The following is a 19,848-nucleotide window of genomic DNA, read 5'->3' on the forward strand; positions in this document are numbered from 1 at the left end:
TAATGGAAGGAGTACAGGTAAGACAGGATAACATTTAGATAAGTTCTACTTATCTCATGGCTTACTCTAGCATGTATTGTGTGGTATGAATATTGTACCTATACATCTTTATGCACTGTGTATATCCCAGAAGGATAACATATGTATGACATAGTAGTGTGCATGTACATACAGAGAGAGGCACACACATCCAGAACAATGTATATGGATGTATATACAAATTTATTGCTGAAGTTGTCAGCCATGGCAAACATTGTCTTTGGTGCCTCATCAGTTGTAACTGGACAGTGAAACTGTGTTTAAATTTGTTCTTCTTAGTGCATATTTTTTCCAATTGTCCTGTCTTTCTTTCTGAATGTGGTGTTTTCAGTGTATTGAGCTGGCTTTTCAGACATTACCCAAAATTTAGAAATGCATGACGAGATTTTACTTACTGAGCTATTGCATCACTACTGCTCTAGGTTTAACTCCACTAGCTTAACCAAAATCACTGGCTTTCCTAAACAGGAAAATAAAGGCCTGTTCTAAGTTCACATAAGTGAAACTCCTATGTTCATGTGAACATCACTGTCAGCTTCTCAGCTTTGGTACAGGAATCCAGACACTATTAAAACAGTTTGGGGCAAATGTCCCAAATATATAAAAGCAAAATAAAGCAAATTACCACTGTGTATTATTCCAGGTAAGAACAGCATTCCTCCCTTCAGAAATGAGAGGAAAAATTTACCGTTCCCTCTCATCCTCTTGTATTACTCTGCCCTTTCTGTTGCGTGGAAAAATACTTTTCATTTGGCAGTCCCACAAGCAGAATTGTGCAAGCTTTAAAAACCTCATTTGCCTGGTAGGAATGAGAAATGCACAGTATATCTAGGTCATTCACCCTTTTCTGGTTTTGTAAACAATAAGACCTTGACTGAGTTTAACTGGGATGTATGATGCTGGTCTCAGAGAAGGTCTTCCAAAAATGGTGATAAAACCATTCAGTGCAACTGTGGTGAGGAGAGCTAACTTTTTTCCAAGCTTGTGGAGCTATACAATTTATATAACTTGGCGAAGTTTTTTATAGACGTGAACATCCTCCTTGCATAAGGGTGAATAAACACATGTAAACAGTGCCCAAAAAAGTTCAATGTATGAATGACTCTGTAAGCCAAAAGCAAGCATCACCATTAGCTACTCTGCTGGCATAGCAGCCTGACATCTCACTCAGGCCCCTATGAAGAGATCCTTATTTTAGCAGTCTAGGAGTAAATAACTAGACATTACTATGAAGACAGGATTTGTTTGTCTCAGGAATGTAATGGGAAATTCTTACTCTCCCTAGGACAAAAGTTTTTCAATACACTATCTGAAATAAAAGAGTATCTGAAATGCTCTGGTAATCATTTCTTGACATGGGCTAATAACCAGAAAAGCACAGGATGTTATTTTACAGAGAAAACTTAAACTTATTTTTCAAATAATTCATAAAGGCATCATTAATTTACTTAAAATACTCAAAAAGTTGGAAAACTTTTACACTCTAATGGAAATAAAATATCCAGTCATCTCGAGACTATCTGGCTTCTGAACTGAAATTTTTGGGTAACAAGGCAGCTGTACTCACTCCTCAATTGCTACCTAGTCTAGAGATATAAAAGGGATAAGGAAATGGCCTTCATTAATTTGGGCTTAATCAGTCCACGTTAAGAATCATCATCATTATGGCACAGACTAATTAATATGATAAGGGTAAAAAAGGCAACCCAATTTACTTTGAATCTTACACAGTGCTGCACTTGCATTGTGTGGATATATCATAAGAAATAGACCTGTACAGTATTTCCTGATGCTTGGTAATTTTCTCTGCTCATTACTTTTATTTTGCATATGGATTCAGTTCCTACTATTGAATATACCTGTTGAATACACCTATTCAATACCTATCTATTGAATATAGATATTCAGTACCTTATACCATTGATACAGAAGTATGCCATGTTTTAGTACCTGCAAAATTATATGCAATGAGATGTAGCTTGAGTTAAGCAGCTTTTTTTCCTCCAGTGATGTGAAGTTTTCTGATTCAGAAATACATTCCATGTGCTTGCCTCATGTCTTCATTTACAAGGTTTATTTTATAGTTGATATTAGGACAAAACCTTTCCACTGTTTAGGGTGTGGAAGTATCTCTGAGTACATACTTGGTTCCTTTACTCAGAATCAGTGTGGTTTCTTGACCATAGCCTAATCCAAACAGAAACCTCTGTATATAAAGACAGAACAGGTTTTAGCTGCTTCTTTGCCCATACACTTCACTGAATATCATGGGAGGGTCCTCTCAGATTTGTTTTAAAAATAGTATAGCTACATTAAGTAGCTGCACATTTCCCCACAATTATCGATAGATAACTGAGACTTAAAATTGTATGTGTTTTACTCCCTGCTCTTAGACAGGAACTATATAAACTATATCAGTATAAAGAACTACCACACCACTGAATGTAAGAGTACCTTAAACTGATATGCACATGCCATTTTTTTAATACTGTATGCTGCATATTAACACAGTATTCATTGTTAGAGGAGAAATATAAAGTAAAGCTATTGATTGACAGCTGCTCTCATAAGCAGGCTACATAAGGAAGGATCATTGGAATCCATATACTCAGTACTCAAAAGTGCCTATTCAAATGATAAAGCTTAAAAAAAACACATGAATTGCTATTCACTGCCTTCTGAAAGAACTAAGGAAATTCTAAATATAAATTGAAGTTTAGCAGTTTTAATCTGTAGACATTAGAAGTTGTCAGTGAAGAAGGCTTTTTTCCTCTCTTTTTTCACATGAATTATCCCTAGGTTATCACCCTGCTTGCACTCCGATTCTTCCTGCCTCAGTATTGATCAGTGTCTTCCACCAACAGTCACGGGACTCCCTGCCTAGCAGAAACCTGGAAGTGAGCTCCTGTCTCTTCCACCCTACTGGTGTAAGGGTGTGGGCCACACCAGTCAAGTTGTTACAAGAGTCATAAGGTTCCTGTGTCTATGTGGAGACAGTGGGTATTTTCGTGATAGAAATAGAGATAACATTACAGGAATCTGATGAACATATTTTGTGTGTTTCCTGGTGCATTTTTCTGTTCCTATTACTTGAAAGCTTTCAGTGCTGTTCCTCTGATTATGGAGCAAAACAAGTTCAAGAGACAATATTTGGATAAATATTTTTAAGGCTTGAATATTTTCAATAAATTGACATTTTCCTGGTTCTTTTTGATTTAGAAGTATATGGGCAAATTGCATCCAATAATTAAATGGCTCAGAGATTGGTTTCATTAAAAGGGACTTATAGTTTTACTCCTTATCAAACACTGATTTTCTTCATCCAAAACCACTGGAACTGAATAAACTGATTAAATACTTTGGAAGCAGTAGAAAGGAGACCATCACCTTCTGCTTCATTGAAAACCAGATAATAGTGCTTAAGCATTCACTCAAAGTCTGGTATCTATTTCTATGGTTGAAGCCATCCATTCCATTACTATACAAAATGTTTAAATTGTTGGCCAACTGGCCTTTTTTTTGTTTTGGCTAAGAGCTACCTTACTGTGTAGCAGTCCTGCTAACTAATTAAATTCTGTGTATTGGTAAACTCTTGGAAAGAATGATTTGTTCTAGTTCCTACTGATGTGCTTTGCAAAACACTAGCGCATTAATTAGAAGAGTAGAGGTAGGTGGTGGAGAGGAATTGTTTTTCTTGGTAGTAATATTTTAAGGGAACCTTCCATTTCTAAGATAATAAAAACAAGAGTAAGAGTTGATATGAAGAGAAAGGCTCCAAAGCTTTTGTAGGTGTCCTCCCCTGGAATCATGAGCAGCACTGCAATCCTGAGGGCAGAAGTTGGATGGCCATGCGTTGGAAGAAAAATGAACTTGTTTGCCCAGGTCACATGTCCTACAAGCGCTCACATTTCTCCTTTTACTGCATGGGTATTATTCCAAAATGTGCTGTCAAAACTTGGCTCCCACTGAAGTATCACACTGGAACATTGTGCTCTTGAGAGATTTTCTCCTGCCAAGATGCTTTAACCTTTTTTTTTTTATAACTCACCACATAATCCTAATCAGGTGTCACCTTCCCCTGTGGAACTTTCCTTGCAATATATTATTGTAATCTACAAACGACTTTTACCCTGTATGCCCCTGATAACAATTGCATTAATATAAGCTGATAAAGTCATTTCTTTAGTTGCTGACCATAGAATGGATTGCTAGTTAAGATAAAAAGTAAATTATGTGATATAAAAGTCGTATCTGATCATGAAATAATGCACTGTGTGCCAAGCAGTTGGTGAGGTAAGGTTTACATAACCACTAGATGTTGCTTGAACTTTTGAGATATGTTCTTTTTTCCCTCCCTGAACTCAGTACAGTGGCAGAACACAGATCAATGTAGAGGAAGTGTTTGAAAGTCTTCCTCATGTAAATGCTTTCCTTTGGGGAAACTGTCATTCCCTCAGTCTGGTGGGACTCTCTTTAGATGCAGATTGGGAGGAGAAAATTTTGACTCCGTTCTTGTGCCACAATGTTCTTTGGCTGCTATCAATTCACTTACTGACACGGTTGGTGAAATTGCTCTGTGCTCTCTTAGCAGCAGCAAACACCAGCCTTTTCTGGGGGCTCATCCAAGCTCAACATCCAGTTGATGGGAAGAGTCCCACTGTGCTTCTGAAATGCACCTTTTCTTCCAAGCCAGGTAAAAGGCAGCCTGACCTCTGCACCGCATAGGGCTGCACGGTGTGGCCTCCCCTCTTCATCCCAGACCTCTGCCTGCTTGGCCCGCACCCTCCTTTCACCAGAAGTGAGCCTACTAAGAAATACTCTGGGAGTACATAGAGCATGCATAATGAGCCGTCAGTGGCCATGTATCCCTTCCTCCTCCCTGCTGTCCAATGACAGCATATTCAAGCAACAAAAATAGTGGCTTCTAAAATAATTTCCATCTTAATTGTAAACTGCAGTGGCCTTTATTCCCAATGGCATTAGAGAGAAATGGAAATGAGGGATTGCTCATCTCGCCCATTTATGACTACTTTTTTTTTTTTTTTTTTCCCTTCTTTCTCATTTCAATGATGTACATATAATATTTATTTGCTTGGGGTAAAGATGCAGATTACTGATGCTGTATTCTGATAGATATTTTAGCATGTTCAGAAAAGAGACAATGTATTTGCTCAAACTGAGATCTCAGATTTCTTTTTTCTGTCTTATCAAATTTATCACAGACAGTTTAAGACTCACCTCTGGCTGCACAAGTGTCTTCCTGTGTTTTTATAATTGAGCAGTTTTCTCACATGCCAGTTAGTTCAAATCTCTCAAGTCTGTTTCCTTACTAATGCTTTGTGAATTAGCAAGCCCAAAGGCTTTTGACCAGCTTTAGATTAAGTCAGTCGAAGGTATTGAGAGCAATCCAGCTGCATTATGAATCTCCTCCACCTTACCTTGTTTTACAGCTTGAATTAGACCCTTGACATTCTCAATTATCATGTACTCTCAGACAAGAAGGTTTGGTCCAATGTTTTGTCTTCATAAAATTTAATAAATTATTCAAGTACATATAATTTAGGTGTTAAAAATACCAATACATAATCCATCTGGTTAAGTTTAAAGTACCATAAAAAGTACATTTTCCTATTATTTATGGAAGCAAATATCTCAGTGCATAGACATGACTATCTATGTAGCCTGTACTAAAATGTAACACAAAACAAAAACTCTTCAAATATTTCATTAAATAATGTGTCTAATTCATCCTGGCTGAACAGACTTAGTTTAGCTCAGTCCTACTGCTAAGCCTTCTTCAAAATTCTCATTAGCATCAATGGAAATTACAGCAAGAGCAGATAAATCAGTCTCCTTTTATAGAACAGACAAATAATGCTTTGGGTTTGTATTTCTAGTTAATAATTGTAATCAAATTACTTTGAATATAAACACTCAAAGCCTGTTCTGTGCCCTCAGGGAACCCTTTTCACTATCCCAGCATAGTAAAGCTGCATATAACAGGATGTATTCCACTAATACAGTAAAATAAATATGGATGTGTAAAACTAAACAGTTAAGAAAAATCATACTGTAAATTATGCGATTGAGTGAAATTGTATGTATATTTTTCAGGTCTTCAGAACAGTTTTAACTTATTTCAAATTTTTAAGTTGAAATCTATTCATATTTGGAAATTTTGTACAACCTTGTAAAGTTAAATACTATGTCACTGTAATTTATTTTTGTTGTCATATATTGACACATGCTCATTTATATATGAAGTGTACTGTTTATCAATTGCTTCTAAGGCAGCAATAAAAACATGAAAGTTGTTCTCATTTTCCTGTCACACTGTCTTTATATCCAGTGTATATTTTTTACTTTATTTTAATACTTCTAAGTCTCAGCCATATGGAGTGGTTGTGTCAAGCTTTTCCCTCAGTCCAACCCAAAGGCTAGGTGTGGAACAGAGGGCAAATCTATTTTCTCTATATCAAGCAGCACTTGTTGCTGTGAAATGCAATAATCTACAGCCACCGTAAAACAGGAGTAACTGAGGAATAGATGGAGGAGTTTCCCATGATGACTCAATTTCTTTTTCTTCTCTGAGGAACATAAATATGGAAGTTAATATTGACAGTACAGAGAGCTAGAAACAATAAATTTTGCTTTATACAATGGCACCTGAAGTAAGTATTAGATGAGATACACAAATTCTGAAAATCAAAAGGCAGACCACCTGACAAAAGGGAAAAACAATTGTCTGTTGTGAAGTGGGTTTGTTTGCTTTGTATAGTTACTACAAAGGCAGAATGTTTTCTTGTTGGATGTCCTTTTGATATCTGATTGTGATGAGCCTTTCTTTTTGATCGCTATCAAACTTTATCCCTCTGTCTTCCTTCCTTGCATTCCAGGATGGAATAGCTTTATTCCCACATTTTGGGAATGAATATGAACTGTGGATCGTAGAAAAACTCAGGCAGCTGGAGCACAGCTGGATGAAGCAAGTGACTGGGGGTGACATTTCTGGAGATTGGGGCCAGCTTGGGAGGGTCACGAGAGACACACTGACAGTTACTGGTCACCGCCTGAAAGCATTAACTCTCCACCCAGATGAAGAATGCCTCTTCAGCTGATACAAACTAACCTATTCACACTGTAAGAGAGAGGAAGGGAAGGAGGAAGGGGGGGATGAAGGGAGGAAGAGAAAGAAAAGGAAAGGAAAAAGAAAGGAGAGGGAAGGGAAGGGAAGGGAAGGGAAGGGAAGGGAAGGGAAGGGAAGGGAAGGGAAGGGAAGGGAAGGGAAGGGAAGGGAAGGGAAGGGAAGGGAAGGGAAGGGAAGGGAAGGGAAGGGAAGGGAAGGGAAGGGAAGGGAAGGGAAGGGAAGGGAAGGGAAGGGAAGGGAAGGGAAGGGAAGGGAAGGAAGAGGAGAGGAAAAGGAAATAGAGGTTACAGAAGCATCAGCTGCGATGTGGAGGCTGCTGCTGGTTGCTGTTTCCTGGGAGTCTGGGACCTCCTCACAGCAGCTTGTGTAGCTGGGGAATGGGATGGTGTGCCAGCCCTATGTCATGTAAATCATTGCTGCTGCATTCAAATACCAGGTACCTCAAATAGGGCCAAACCAGTTGTAGCTATAAATTAAAAACCTGAATTAAGGTTTTAAAGATTTAAATGTTTTGAAGCTATTTTAAAGTAACTCAGGATTGAGACTAAAGCAAACTTCTGATACCTGCATCTGAAAACCATGTAGTCCAGCTCCAGTTCAGAAGCCCTAATACAATTTCTTAAAACCTATTCATTGCTAATTGTCTGAACATCCTCAATCCTTCTTAATGCAAAAGGTCCTGTGCTGCTGTTTTATTAAATAAAATCTGTCCCCATGACTTGTAACCAGAGTAATGTCTGCCACTTTGGCAGCTAAATACATCTGACTGATACAACAGGAAAATATAAAAGCACTAATCCCTTTCTTCAGCCATCTCCTGGTGAGGCTTTTAAAATGGAAATTTACTTCTGTTTCAGTGTGCAAATATCCATATGCTGTTTTTTCAGCTTTTCTGTCAGCCAACTGATATAAACCTGAGGTTTTTCAGTTAGTGCAACTAGATGTAGATCTTAGTTGTTTGTATCTACTCTGAAGCTACATATTCAGCTATGAAGTAGTAAGTCAATGAGAAAACACAGGAAGTCGCTGGCTTATTGAAAATGCTTCCCAGCAATTTTTCTGCCTCTTCCATTCAGTTTGGGGTCAAAGAAAAAGTAATGCAGCTCCTAATGCTACTCAAAAATAATTTGAGGGCATATTACTCAGTCTGTTCCTTCAAATTTCACCCACTTTCTTGCAGTTGCTTCAGCAAGGATTTGCACTATCACTTAATTACACAGACTTGTGTCTCTGATACGGCAAATAAATACAATTTGGTAGCGAGAGTCCATTGGATTTATTAATTATCAATGTATTGTAGAAATGAAATATTTGCATCTTACTTCTCCTGTCTTTTATAATAAAAGGCTACAGAAGCTGTGGAAACAGTACTTTTAACTTTTTCACAGTGAGTGCCAGGCTGTGAAGATTCTGAAATTCTTTGCCAGAAACCTTTCTCTACCTACAGGATATTGTTAACCTTTTTGGGAACATTCTTTACCGAGCAGACAAAAGAAGAAGAGAGCCATAAAAAGCCATCAGACAGCTCTCCCTTCCTCCTCCAGAGAATAGGTTCATAGGCAAACTTGCCAGCTGCTGCTAAGTAGTTTCTAGAAAACCACCCAGGCTCATTGGTTAGATATAACAACAGTTAACCTATTGTCATAAAGGGTGCCTGTGCCCAGAATTATGCCCCAGAAACTGCCAAAACATGTTCCAACATGTTTTGATTACATCCCCCCTTCCCATTTCTTTCTGGAGTGGGTGCTCAGCCCAGAACCGAGTAAACAAAAGGCCAGGGCATCAGCCAGCACGGTAAACAACCCAACCTGCCTTCTTTGGGGGAAACAATACCACATACCTACCTGATGGGATGTTCATGCTATGCCCATGCTCCTTCCAGGTTTGGGCATAATTCTAGCCACACACTTGTTCATAGACTGAATGGTCTAATCAAGGTTGACCACTGGCCAAATTCAAGGCTGAGTAATGTATCAGCATTCCTCAAATTGTAAACAAGTCACTCTTTGCTCTTGCTGTTAAGCTATTGCTTTGGCTATTAAGCCCCATCTATGTGCACGCATACTACTGGCCTCTGCAGTCCGGAGAGGAGCCAACAACCCAGGAAGAGCTGCCAAGCCTCAGTTTATCCAGAAGCCTGCAAAGAGTCCTTCACTTTGCTTTACCACAGCCTAGCGTTGTATCTCCCAGTCCTGCTGGTATGAAAAAGCTGCCACCGTGCCTTAAAGGGATTGAGACCTCTTCGGTAAGATTTGATTTATGGGGAGGGAACTAGCCTGAACCTCAGCAGTTTTAAGCATCTGCTACAGGCAAAATCCACAGACCTGTGAGCCAAAGCAGCCTTTGTGTGCCAGCTCACAAAGCAGGAACTGTGTGTGACCCCACAGGTGCAGGAGAAGGGAGCCACCACCCATTCTACTCCACAGCCCTCTGAGTCAAAAGCTGACTCAGGGCAATTCAGAGCTGGGACCACTTGTGAGCATCCTATACAGTTTCACAAAGGACTGCCTTGTAACTCTAGAAACGGCGAAGCAGTCTCCAAGAAGAATTGGCCGCTTGCTCATTTTGACCCGAGCCAGGGGAAAAGCTGTGTGGCTTTGCGCTGCCTACCCCCTGCCACACTCACTAGCAGCTCCAGGAGGGAACCATACCCCGAGGGAACCATACCCCAAGGGAGCCTCCCAAGTCTGTCCAAGGGAACCTGCCCGATCAACAGAAGTCTACCCCTCACACACCCCCAGCACACACCCCACCCTGGCTGCTGCGGGAGAAGCAAGCTGCCCCCACTGCCAGGTCCAGAGGGACCATCCCTGAAGCCAGCTCCAGTCCTGCAAGCCCCTGAGCTTCAGCAGCGGCCAGCCACAGCAGCCCCACTGGGTCCACTTTTCCCAGGAGTCAGGCTCTGCAGCAAGCCATCATAGCCGTAGTTTAGCAGCTAGTTAAGCTGCAAGCAAGTAACACTGTATCTTTTCAGTGTTCATGGATTTAGCACCAATTAAGGTTCTGTTTAAATACCTGCACTTAGCTCACGTGGTATTGCAACCTATGGTATAAGCAGCCTCCCAGCAGTGCCTGGAGTCATAATTAGTGATCATAATTGATTTAAGTCTCTTGAAAGTTTCCGTGATTGTACATGCCTGACACTCTCATAGCTGTGAAAGCAGATGCCAAACGTCTTGTCAAGTCGCCATCTGGTGGACAATTGGTGGAATTGCAACCTTCGGTCTTAATTGAATATTTTTGTATTTTTCTAATTGGGTTCAAAATTTTTACTGTACCAGGTTAGGGACAATATATTCACAACTGTGTACTAGAATCTGCATATAAATGTTGAGAAATGGTTATTAATAACTTTGAATATAAATGAACCTTATATTTCATATTTCAAATTTTTATAATCATAAATCAATAACCCTCTTCATTACAGCTATCAGAAGGCAGTTACCTGACTGCCAGATCATGTAATCTGCATATGATTGCTGTCTTCAAAAAATGTTTTTTTTTTTTAAACTGGCTTCCAGGTATTTTAGGTCTTACACAGCAGCCTAATACTGGTGATAAAGGGATAAACCAATGGATTAGACAAATTATGGGCAAGTTATATATGCTATCAGTTCAGCTACTATTTTTGTGACGTGACAGAAACAGGACAAAAATATTTAATAATCCTGAGATATTTTAAGCTGGTAGAGTCAAAGGCAGGATAGTAAAAAGGCAGGACGGTCAAAAGGCAGGGAGTTGGGGAATAAGATTTCACTGAAATTAATTAATCCTGAGAAGTTTTGACTTCTTTCCTTTTCTCTGAAGATGCCTGGGACACTTTTCATGGAACATGAAGCTGCTTTCTGTAAAACAGAACAGTGATGGTACAACAGCAGTTCCAAATTGCAAGGTAAAATTAAAGCCCAATAATCAGAATGGGAGATGCCTTGCTTCACAGGGACAACTGCCAGCTCAGACACCACCCAATGCACAAAAAGACCTGGCTCTTCTGCAGCCATTCTCTCATAAAGAAGGAACTGGGTTAGGTTGGAATCTGCTATTGTCAGCAACAAGTGTATCAGATCAGAGGATTAATGCTATCTTTATGTATGTATATAGACTACACAAACTGTTATTGTGTCATAAGGAACAATACTTACAGAGATAACATCATGACTGGTAGATCTATGTGAAATCTCTGCCAATTAGAATAGAATAGAATATACTAGACTAGACTGGACTGGACTAGAATAGAATATACTAGACTGGACTGGACTGGACTGGACTGGACTAGAATAGAATAGAATAGAATAGAATAGAATAGAATAGAATAGAATAGAATAGAATAGAACAGAACAGAACTTATGAGGTTGGAAAAGACCTTTGAGATCATCAAGTCCAACCTATCATCCAACACTATCTAATCAATTAAACCATGGCACCAAGCACCCCATCCAGTGTCCTCTTAAACACCTCCAGTGATGGTGATTCTACCACCTCCCTGGGCAGCACATTCCAATGGCAAATCACTCTTTCTATGAAGAACTTCTTCCTAACATCCAGCCTAAACCTCCCCTGGTGCAACTTGAGACTGTGTCCTCTTGTTCTGGTGCTGGTTGCCTGGGAGAGGAGACCAACTACCACCTGACTACAACCACCCTTCAGGTACTTGAGAGCAATAAGGTCACCCCTGAGCCTCCTCTTCTCCAAGCTAAGCAACTCCAGCTCCCTCAGCCTCTCCTCATAGGACTTGTGCTCCAAACCCCTCACCAACTTTGTTGCCCTTCTATGGACTCGTTCCAGCAAGTCAACATCTTTCCTAAACTGGGGGCCCCAGAACTGGACACAGTACTCAAGGTGTGGCCTAACCAGTGTTGAGTACAGGGGCAGTATGACTTCCCTACTCCTGCTGGCCACACTGTTCTTGATACGGGCCAGGATGCCATTGACCCTCTTGGCTGCCTGGGCACACTGCAGGCTCATGTTCAGCCTATGTCAACCAGTATCCCCAGGTCCCTCTCCACCTGGCTGCTCTCCAGCCACTCTGACCCCAGCCTGTAGCACTGCATGGGGTTGTTGTGGCAAATGTGTATAACCCAGGACTTAGATGTGTTCAATCTCATGCTGTTGGACTCTGCCCATCTGTCCAGCTTGTCAAGGTCCTGTATCATTGCCACCTTATTTAGTGTAGTACAACAGTTGCAATTCTTGTATGCTCCAGAAGGATTATTACTGGCAAATAACTTGTTGGTGTTGTTTAACTTCTGGGGAATGTATAATAATACAGTCAAGAATTATACAATGAGAGGAGGTAAATAATAAATTATTCAAACAATATTAGGGATTGTAACCAAGGTTTCATATCTCCATCTGATTTTGAAGACAACAGCAGTAAGACTGGGTATAAGCAGCACTGGTTTTGTTGTTGTTGTTGTTGTTTGGTTGTTTGTTGTTCTGCTAGCAATATGTGAAGCTTGAGGATCACTGAATCAAACAGCTTAGCTGGCAGTACAGAATAAGCTGCTTGGGATCATGATGTAGCCTTTGATTACACTGAATACACACCAATCAATTCCAGCTAAAATCCACTAGGGTGTTCAAAGAACTGAGGGTGTAAACTGTGATGTAAATTGTTGCATTATGTATGCTTTACACTTTAGAAGAACTTAATTTGTATTATAACAGAATGCTTTATCTAATGAGGACACCTAATAGAGGCCTTCATGAAAGAAGCTGTCTTAACTACAGGAGGCTTCTTTGCATCTAGCTCAGATTAGTATAGCCATTGCAGATATTTCAAATTAAACACTAGGATTCATCTTGCCATATGTTGCAGAGAGTGAAAAACCAAACCAGAAACAATTCCTATTGGTTTGTGTTCTTAAATTGCTGTTACAAATGCTCCCATAGGCACAAATAAGCCTGGCACTCTACAGTAGGCAGGTCAGCAGTTACTTGTTCCAGGCAACCTCTAGATTGAAAGCTAGGTGGCCTCTATTAAGGTATGACTATGACCAAGCAAATCCATAAACTTTGCTGATAGCATATTTGCTTTCAAATCAGACCTTTCTCATACCTAGCTAGCTTTGCTAGATAAAGTGAAGGTAGGTCATTCAGCTGTGGTGCACTGTGCATATGCTTACCTGGCACTGGATGGCTAAGAGGAGGCAATGAGCAGAGGAATTTCCTAAGGAAAAATAGCATGGACTACTAAAAACTGAGAGGTGGACAGGCATGATGCTATTAGACAAGGAAATGAGAAATATCATTTTAGTAATTAAATTCTATTATACAAATTTCTATTTAATAACTCACTTTATGATAAAGTCTTGGTCTGTGTTTGGAAATTCCCTTCCTTCCAGGTGTATCAATTCTAATTTACTGGTATACACAGGGATCTCACTGTGCCATAATCTAGTTTATCTGATTCTACCAGATCTAGGTAGCTCTGAACTCATCAGATTAATAGGCATGGGAGTAGGGAGGGGGGCGGGAATGAAAAAAAAAAACCAACAGAAAAACCTTGCCCTTGTTTCTATTAGGGAAACAATCAGTTGTGGGACATAAGGATTTATAATTTCAAATGCAGATGTGAAGTTGATAAATGCTTGATAATGCCAGATCTATTTTCTTCTGCACCCATAGTGCTCAAATGCCCATAATTCTCAGAAAAATACTGGACTAATTTTCCAGAAAGAGGAGCAGATCCATTCCACTGGCCTATGATCACACAGGATCCTCCAAAATGATAGACTTAATTATGTTTAGTCTTGTGTGTTTCCTACCATATTTCCCAACACTAAGAATAATATAAGTGTGTCTTCTTATTAAAGTTTAATTTAACATATATTCTGGACCCTTTTTCTTCCTCACAGTGCCTTGAAACTCAGACAACTGCTCCTGAAGTAAATTCATATGACATTTGCTAATTTATCTGTATAACACAACATTACATAGAACATAAAAATACACCAAATTTCTATGCTTGTATTGAATTTATGTATTTGTCTATTAACAGTGTCATAATCTATACATTCCCAAGCTACATACCTACAATATGAGGAAAATATAAACTGCACACTTGAGAAAATACATTTTTCCTTATTTCTAACATATTCTCAACATTAATTTTACTGGTGTGGTTAAATGGTAATGCCAGAAATTGCCATATGTTGAGGCTATTTCCTCTCTAGAATACTTGTAAGGAGCTCCAGTTTAAAATCATTTACTTTGTCAAGCATTCACTGATGAGTTTGAAGTGTACATGAATCTTAGGTTTGCCAGGACTGGGCTGTTTCCTCCCCTGTAGTAGTGCTTGACATATGTTTCTCTGGAATCTTACCTGCTGCATTCAGCATCCTTGTATTATGACCAACTCTTACACTCAGGCATGAATTACCATTTTCAAGTGTTTTTTTTATATACACAAGTAGAACACAGAGGTTGTACAAGTTTACATACTCTATTTCCAGGTATACCAGTAGGGTACAAATTTGATCAGTTGCAAAGTCTGGGTGATACTAAGCTCTGGGGCTTTGGTGTGAGACTAAATGCAAGAAGAGGATAAAGCTAATTACAACAGAGTAAACTGACCTACTAAGAGAAACCATATCCTTAATTCTCATAAACATACAGGTCAGTTAATTGCTGACAGTAGTTACATGGGAGGTGGCACAGGGCTATTGTGGTCTCAAAGATGGTTCCAGTTTAATATATGACATCTCACAGAAGTGAAGCAGCTTGTACAGAATCCTAAATCAAGGAAGTGGATGTAGTTATGCATGCCAGGTTAGTAGGAGCACAGTGATGCAGCTCTTTGGAGGTTGTACAATAGATGTTTTGTGAAGGAAGAAATAAGAGACTAAAGAGACTATAGTCCTTGCTGGGGACTAAAGTGCAGGGATGAGATTTTCCTAGTAAGAAATACAGTGGTGTTCCTGCTATTAAAATCACTGAGCAGGAGTGCAGCTCTCTGTACAAAGTACTCTGTAATATGTGTCTGTAGGAAAACCCTAGAAAGGTGTAGAAAATCAGAAGTTGTGGTCCTGAAGAAATACTAGAGAATGTAGTGCTCAATATCCTAAGTTTTTGGACTTAGAGGACAGTGTGGACCCAACAGCAGTCTCCCAACAGCCTGCAGAGATGCTGCATAGCAAAGGTGAGGAAGGCAGTGCTTTAAACTTTTGGTGGAAAAAACTAAATGAAACAAAAACCCCAACAATAAAAAAGAAGTCAGGCAAAAGAAAAGGCATATTGGTTATCACAGGGAAAGTGAAAGATTGCTTTAAAAAAGCTCTGGGTCTTGTACTCTTGCTTATACCAGAAGGCAAGAACTTGTAGTTTGTCCAGAAGAAACAAAAATCACCAATCAGCTGGAAATAGTCTGCAGTATTGAGCTCAGAAAGGCTATTGGGCAGATAATGCAGTTTTCCCCTGAACGTGCTCACCACCTATAGCAATTCCATCCTCTCTGTAAATGTTTCTTTTCAGCTTTATAACCCATTCTTTGGTCCTAGGTATTGTGGGCTTCTCAGTGTTAATATTACAACAGCAGTGATTTTTCTGTTGGTTGTTTTTTGTTGCTGGTTTTTTTTTTTTTTTTTTTTGGGTTTTTTTTGGTTGGTTGGTTGGTTGGTTGGGTTTTTTGTTGGTTGTTCTTGTTGTGGTTGGTTGGTTGGTTGGTTTGGTTTAGTTTTTATTCCTCTGATTAACAGAGAGGTGCAAGGTAAAAAATAAATATTTTTTTTTAAAGGTATTAATTTTTTAATTATATTTGGAAAATTTTGTGCATGGAGTATATATATATATATATATATATACACACACACACATTTTTTGTGCAGGGTAGCTCAAAAGCCTATGGCATCATTTAATGCATATTTGTGTCTACTAAGGCTAGGCACTCCTACTCACAAAACATTACAAACATCGTTACACATGCATTAACAGAATAGGTTTTGCTAAGGGGCAACATCACACTCTTCCTTGACAAATGGCATGTGCCTTGGGAAAAGTCCTATCAGATGTGGGAAACGGATGTCTGGGAGATGCTCTGTGAGCAGTCTGGTGCCATTGATTAAAACCTCACTAAACTGTATTTGCAAGTAGGTTTGGTCTTGCCAAAAAGAAATTAAATCTTTCAGACATTCATGAAAATACCCAGAGCAACAGTGTTTATACATGACCAGGAAGAGGAGCTATTGCATTTCCTAAAGGAAGAAATCTACACAAGCACTGTGGAAGCCAAAGTTTAACCTTATAGAAACACTGCCACACAGTTATGTAAGCAGGCTTCCTCTGAACATTTTTGAGAAGATTGGTAACAAGTGAAAAAAAAGACTGTTTGGTCTGTACACCCTACTTGTAGTGATGCCTGTGCGCCACAGTAGAGGAATTTGTTTACTGACAGCACAACTGAGATGAGAATTTGGCTGTGGGAATCAAACAAAGACTTCAATCAGCAGCTCTAAGGGAAAGAAGACATGACAAAGAGAGCACGCTGAGTTTCACAAAAGCTTCACAATAGCCATAAGTGAGGTGATGGGGAGATGGCCTTGTATGATAAAGCACAATGCTTTCCTGAAACTTAAATAAAAATATTTTTGTTACTCCACAGCTGCATTAGCTTTATAGAACTCAGTAGTAAGAGAATTAAAAATCTGTGCTATTTATTTTCAGTCCTTGAGGCTAGAAGAGTTGGCTCAAAGCAAAACCATCTTGTTAGCATGATTATTTCAAGGTTACATTTAGAAACACGCCATTTTAATTGTATTCCTGAAGCTGACTCTCTCCATGTATAATGGAGCTACATTATAGACTCCGTCTCCACTGACTGTGTTACTTCATTAAAGAAATCTTTTGCCACCTGCATCTTGAAATGTTTGATCTTCATGGAGTAAGAATTGTCCTTTCTGCATAAAAAAGTAACACGTCTGGGGAAGATTTCCCTTCACAGGGTAGTGAGGAGAGACACTGAATCCTGATATATTTCAGAGTTTCAGTGCTACTTATTATGCCAGTAGTGTCCAGCCACGAGCTTGATTGTTGTCTAGACAGACTCAGTGTATTTCACCTTCAAATTTGTGGGAATAAACCTGGATTTTAAACAAAATTATCTTAATTGAAAAGTGGTTTTAGTATTAAAATATGCCTGGTGCAGAAAACTACTTATCACATACACAGAAGAAATACAATTTTCCTTTACTCAGAGAGTGGGAGTTTTATTTATTTATTTAGTACAATTTTTCAGAGTATAGATACTGTAGCCATGGCAGCAGTGAGTGCCTAGAAAATAAGTGTGGAGATGCAACAGACAAGCCAGAAATACATTATCTGTCAGGATAAAATATTGCTTCAAGACCATTGAGGTAGAAAACCAAAGTCCCTTAGGTGCTATTTTAACTGACATTATTTTTAATCTAAGAGGGGCAGAGTGATCTCCTGGGCCAGGCAAGTGAATGAAACAAAAAAACAAACACATAAACCCCACACCTTTATTCAATCTCTGTCTGCATTCCACATTTTAGAACCTTGACTAGTATATTAGAGTCACAGCACTCAGTTTAAAAGAATTTTTTTTTTAATCAAAATAGCAAATATTTTTAAAATTTCTATTTCAATGAAATGTAACAACATGAATGTCTTTGCAGAAATCTTAATGGGAAAGAAAGAGGAAAAGAGGGAAGAAAGGAAGGAAAGGAAGAAGTGTTCCCTCTGGATTTGGTTCCCTGTCCATTCCTGCTGGAATTTAGGGCTAAGGGCAAAGGCACACTATTGAATTCAGTGAGAATCTTTCTAGTCTATTTAGCACATACTGATTCATACCCTCAGGCTGTTATTTCTCTTACACTCAGAATCATAATGCAGGCAACCTACTAAAATCTTCCAGACTTCTTGATTTAGCTCCACATAGTCACACACGTGTATCAGGGTAGGACACCCGCAGATAAGTGCCATAACAAGGTAAGTTTAGCTTTACTTACACATTTCCAATGCCATTGACACATTACACAAGTCTCACTCAGGAGAGGATCCCTTGGCTGACATGATTGCAGATCATGCAGTAAAGCTCACGACATAGGCACAACACACCTCGGAACACCATGTGTTTGGTCCATCCACCCATCACACAGAGATGAGAGACTTCATCTTTCTCTTCTGAGCAAGCTTACAAAGCTTGCAAGACTATATGCACCATGCAGAGTCAATAAAATTTGACATTGAGACTAGGATTTTGTTTATATTCAAAATATAGGCATGACCTTCAAGTGCACTTATTTTTAATAGAATTAACTCCATTGTGAAATATACAAGCTTCAGTCTATATACCTACAGCAAATGTGCCTGGCAGGTCCTTAACCTTCTGCCAAGCATATAGAATACATAGAATACATAGAATAGACCAGGTTGGAAGAGACCTTCAAGATCATCGTGTCCAACCCATCAACCAATCCAACCCACTTAAACAACTAAACCATGGCACCAAGCACCCCATCAAGTCTCCTCCTGAACACTTCCAGTGATGGCAACTCCACCACCTTCCTGGGCAGCCCATTCCAATGGGCAATCACTCTCTCTGTATAGAACTTCTTCCTAACATCCAACCCAAACCTCCCCTGGCACAGCCTGAGACTGTGTCCTCCTGTTCTGGTACTGGCTGCTTGGGAGAAGAGACCAACATCTGCCTGTCTACAACCTCCTCTCATGTAGTTGTAGAGAGTAATAAGGTCACACCTGAGTCTCCTAATCTCCAGGCTGAGCAATCCCAGCTCCCTCAGTCTCTCCTCATAGGGCTTGTGTTCCAAACCCCTCACCAACTTTGTTGCCCTTCTCTGGACTCGTTCCAGCAAGTCAACATCCTTCCTAAACTGAGGGCCCCAGAACTGGACACAGTACTCAAGGTGTGGTCTAACCAGTGCAGTGTACAGGGGCAGAATGACCTCCCTGCTCCTGCTGGCCACACTGTTCCTGATGCAGGCCAGGACGCCATTGGCCCTCCTGGCTGCCTGGGCACACTGCAGGCTCATGTTCAACCTACCATTGACCAGTAGACCAGTACCCCCAGGTTCCTCTCTACCTAGCTGCTCTCCAGCCACTCTGACCCCAGCCTGCAGCACTGCATGGAGTTGCTGTGGCCAGTGTGCAGAACCCGACACTTGGATGTGTTCAATCTCATGCCATTGGACTCTGCCCATCTGTCCAGCTTGTCAAGGTCCCTCTGCAGAGTCTCTCTACCCTCCAGCAGATCAACTCCTGCCCCCAGCTTGGTGTCGTCAGCAAATTTACTGATGATGGACTCAATGCCCTCATCCAGATCATCAATAAAGATGTTAAAGAGCATGGGGCCTAGCACTGATCCTTGGGGCACATCACTAGTGACTGGCTGCCAGCTGGATGTGGCACCATTCACCACCACTCACTGGGCTCGGCCATCCAGCCAGTTCCTAACCCAATGCAGTGTGCTCCCATCCAAGCCATGGGCTGATAGCTTGGCCAGGAGTTTGCTATGGGCGACAGTGTCAAAGGCCTTGCTGAGGTCCAGGTAGACTACATCCACAGGCCTCCCCACATCCACAGGCCTCCCCACATCCACCAGGCTGATCACCTGATCATAGAAGGAGATCAGGTTGGTCAGGCAGGACCTGACCTTCCTAAACCCATGTTGTCTAGGCCTGATCCCT

The sequence above is a fragment of the Melanerpes formicivorus genome, unplaced genomic scaffold (genome assembly GCF_026170545.1).
Source record: "Melanerpes formicivorus ecotype bairdi unplaced genomic scaffold, bMelFor1.0.p_v2 SCAF_2, whole genome shotgun sequence".
Classification (NCBI taxonomy): Eukaryota; Metazoa; Chordata; class Aves; order Piciformes; family Picidae; genus Melanerpes; species Melanerpes formicivorus.